Source organism: Phycodurus eques, chromosome 3, assembly GCF_024500275.1.
Source record: "Phycodurus eques isolate BA_2022a chromosome 3, UOR_Pequ_1.1, whole genome shotgun sequence".
NCBI lineage: Eukaryota > Metazoa > Chordata > Actinopteri > Syngnathiformes > Syngnathidae > Phycodurus > Phycodurus eques.
The window spans coordinates 31,383,411-31,387,750 of record NC_084527.1 but is presented as its reverse complement, the minus strand read 5'-3'; positions in this window follow the sequence as shown (position 1 = coordinate 31,387,750).

Below are 4,340 nucleotides of genomic sequence, written 5' to 3'. Positions count from 1 at the left end.
TGAAACAAAGCTGCACTTGTGAGTTGGCTATTTTTGCCACTTTCAAAAGAGCCTATCGTATTTACAACTATTACAGCAGTTATGTGTGGCGTTTTTTTCGCCTTGTCTGATGATTTGTATTACATAACAAATAGTATCTCTTTATCTGAAACAGTAATGCTCAGCAAAATAGAAAAAACATTTCAACAATTATTGATAATTAAAATGAAACTCATTTAACTCCTTAAATGACAAATCAACAAATAAAGTATGTCAAAATAAAAAGTAGAATAATCATGTCTAAAAATACAATTGATGAAAACATTTTAGACTGCATGTGGACTTTAAATCAGCTAACACAAAGACCTACCTGACCTTTATAAACATATTGTACATCAGCTACTAAGATACAATAACTGTTAGGTCAGACAAGACCACCAGTGCATACACAGATGCTAAGTATGTTGTAACCTTTTAACCTTAAGACAAAATGGCTAGGACAGTGTTAGTGACTGAATTTGGGCTACTCTTAATAGAGCAATAGCTAAGTCTGAAGCCAACAGAGACTTTAAAAATCGAATAAAATAGAAGTCTTGGAAGATACAGGATACAACACACAACTCAAGTTTACAACCCCTGGGCCATATGTTTTTGTAATACCAAGCCTACAGTGAAAACAGTGAAAAAGTGGACCAATGAAGCAAAGATGGAACTTCAAAGCTGTTTAGACTGCACAGACTGGAGTGTCTTTGAAAATTCAGCTGGCAGCCTGGATGAATATACGAACACTGTCACATCCTATATCAGTTTCTGTGAAGCGGTTTGTGTACCAAAAAAGTCATTTCGCACATTCAACAACAACAAACCGTGGTTCACTGCCAAACTGAAGCAGCTTTGCCAAGCTAAAGAGGAGGCATATCAAAGCGGGGACAGGGCCCGGTATAATCGAGCTAGAAACCAGCCGACTAAAGAAATTAACGTTGCAAAGGGGAACTATGCAGCTTATACAGTTTAGCGCTAACGACGCTAAATCAGTCTGGCATGCATTCCAATCGCTGACAAATTACAAGCAACGATCCCCCCAAGTTGAGAAGAATAGCACACTAGCCAACGACTTGAACACCTTCTACTGCAGATTTGTAAAGGACACGTTCACACCCCACTCCAGTCTTCACACAGATCTTCAATAGATCTCTGGAACTGTGCGAAGTACCATCCTGTTTCAAACGCTCCACCATTATTCCAGTCCCCAAGAAACCTACAATCTCAGGCCTAAATGATTAAGGCCTGTCGCCTTGACATCTGTGGTCATGAAGTCCTTTGAAGCTCTCGTGCTGGACCACCTCAAGAGCGTCACAGGTCCCCTGCTGGACACCATGCAGTTTGCATACCGAGCAAACAGGTTTGCGGATGATGCTGTCAACATGGGACTGGACTTCATCCTAGAACACCTCAAAAGTGCAGGGACCTACGCGAGGATCCTGTTCGTGGACTTCAGCTCAGCGTTCAACACCATCATCCCTGAACTTCTTTCCTCCAAGCTTCTCCAGCTCAGCGTCTCACCTGCCACCTGCCAGTGGATTCACAGCTTCCTGACGGGCAGGATACAGCAGGTGAGGCTGGGGGAGGCCACCTCATCCACACGCAGCATCAGCACTGGGGCGCTCCAAGGTTGTGTCTTCTCTCCGCTGCTCTTCTCTCTCTATACGAATGACTGCACCTCAACGCACCCGGCTGTCAAACTCCTGAAGTTTGCAGATGACACCACTGTCATCGGCCTCATCAAGGACGGTGACGAGTCTGCATATCGACAGGAATTGGAGCGGGTGGAGCTCTGGTTTGGCCGACACAACCTGGAGCTGAACACGCTCAGACTGTAGAGATGATCGTGGACTTCAGGAGGCATCCTTTGCTACAGCTGCCCCTCATCCTGTCCAGCTGCCTTCAGTCAACTGTCGAGACCTTAAAGTTCCTGGGAATTACAGTCTCTCAGGACTTGCAGTGGGCGATCAACATCAACTCCGTCCTCAAAAAGGCCCAGCAGAGGATGTACTTCCTGCGGCCTCTGAGAAAGCACGGCCTGCCACAGGAGCTGTTGAGGCAGTTCTACACAGCGGTCATCGAATCAGTCCTGTGTTCTTCCATCACAGTCTGGTTTGGTGCTGCTACAAAAAAGGACAAACTCTGACTGCAATGGACAATCAAAACTGCTGAAAGGATTGTCGGTACCCCCCTACCCACCCCTCAAGGGACTTGCATGCTGCCAGAACTAAGACATGAGCGTGCGAAATTTTCTCGGACCGTCCACATCCCGGTCACCAGCTCTTCCAGCTCCTTCCCTCAGGTAGGCGCTACCGATCAATGCAAACTAGAACTAGCAGAAATTCCAACAGCTTCTTCCCTCTGCAATCAACTTCTTAAACACCTAACCTACAATTCCATTGCAACCTGCAGGCAATTTTTTTGTCTTGAGTTTGTTGTCACATTTCTGTCGGGCCAATTATACATTACTCGTGTACTCACTGTAATAGTCTCGCCACGCTGCACTATTTGCATATCTGTTGTTGACCAATACTGGCCACTCATGGCAGAGTAGCATCTGCCCCATTTGCACACTGACTGAGGAGTATCTGCAACATTTGCACAATCAACATTTTCCCAGATTATCGCACTACTCGCTTGAAGTCTCGGCGTCCTTTGCACAATGGTCATTGCACCGGACTATTGCAATATTAGTCATTCGAACTGCTCTAAGTGCTCGAGGACTCTGCATCTTTTTGCACAATTGTGAAAAATATTTTAATAAAAAAATTTACCGGCATTACCAGATAACTAGCAACCCTTTATTGCTCAGTGACTGTTTTTGTCAATGTCTTTATGTCTCAAAAGTGTTCTCTGTCAATTGACTGTCTGTTGTCGTACTAGAGCGGCTCCAATTACCGGAGATAAATTCCTTGTATGTTTTTTGGACATACTTGGCAAATAAAGGTGATTCTAATTCTGATTCTGATTGTGAACCTCTCTACTTTCACAAAGGGAAGTCAATGTACATATATAAATGGAATGATGAAAATGCAGGGCCATTTGACCTCCAATGACCTTCGGAGCATGTGGAAAATAAGTGCATCACAAATTACCGAAGATGCACAATGCCCAGAAGACCTTTCCCAGCGGGATGCCCACAACCAGTTCTTTGCCTGCTTTGAGGACCCCAACAATGTCACCCCCAGCGCCAGCCCCACATTCACACCACCATTCAGTGAAACGCCCCTCAGCTTAACCCCAGCAAACATGAGGAAGAGCTTGCAAAGGATAAACCCCTCCAAGGCCGCAGGTCCAGACAACATCCCAGGGCGGGTACTGAAAGACTGTGCCCACAAGCTGGCAGAGGTGTTAACAGACACACCTTGCTCCAACTACCGTTTGTCCCAACCTGCCGAAAGACTACCTCCATCATCTCTGTACCCAAGTGTTCCACAGTGACAGGTCTGAATGACTATCAGCCAGTAGCCCTCCCACTAATAGTCATGAAGTGCTTTGAGAAGCTGATAAGGGCACAGATCAAAAACTCACTGTGGACGCTCAACAGTATGCATACAGGAAAAACTGCTCTGCTGATGATAGCCTTTCATCAGTGCTCCACACAGCCCTCATCCACCTGGAGAGCAAAAACTCCTACTTCCACCTGCTCTTCCTGGAGTTCACCTCCGCCTTCAACACAATCACCCCACATACCCTGTTGCAAAAACTTGACAGTGTTGTGGATCCTATCAGCACTGTCTCCTCCTCCATCACTCTCAGCATTGACTCCCTCCAGGGATGCATACTGAGCCCACTCATGTTTACACTACTGACCTATGACTGCTCAGCAAAATTCCTGAGCTGTCGAATACTAAAGTTTGCGGACGACACCACTACTGGTGTGTCTTCAGCAGTAGTAGGACACATTACCAATTATGAGTCCGAGCGGAAAGAGGAGGTAGAACATTTGGTGGACTGGTGCAAAGATAACAATCTTTCCAGCAATATGAATAAGACCATGGAAATGGTGGTGGACTTCAGGAGGGACAGAACCTCCACAACCCCTTTCCACCTTTCTGAGGACATCACCTGTAGTTGAAACACGAAAACAAGCCACATCGACAGCTCTACTTCCGCCTGAACCTGCGACGTGGCGGACTGGGGAGCAGTGTCTTGAGTTGCTTCTACAGATCTATGGTGGAGAGCATCCTCAGCGCCAGCATCATGTTGGGGTACAGCAGCTCCTCGCCTGCAGAGAGGAAGGCTCTACAAAGGATGGTAAAAGCTGCTCAGAAGCTTTTGGGAGGCAGCCTCCCCACCACGACAGACATCTTCACCAG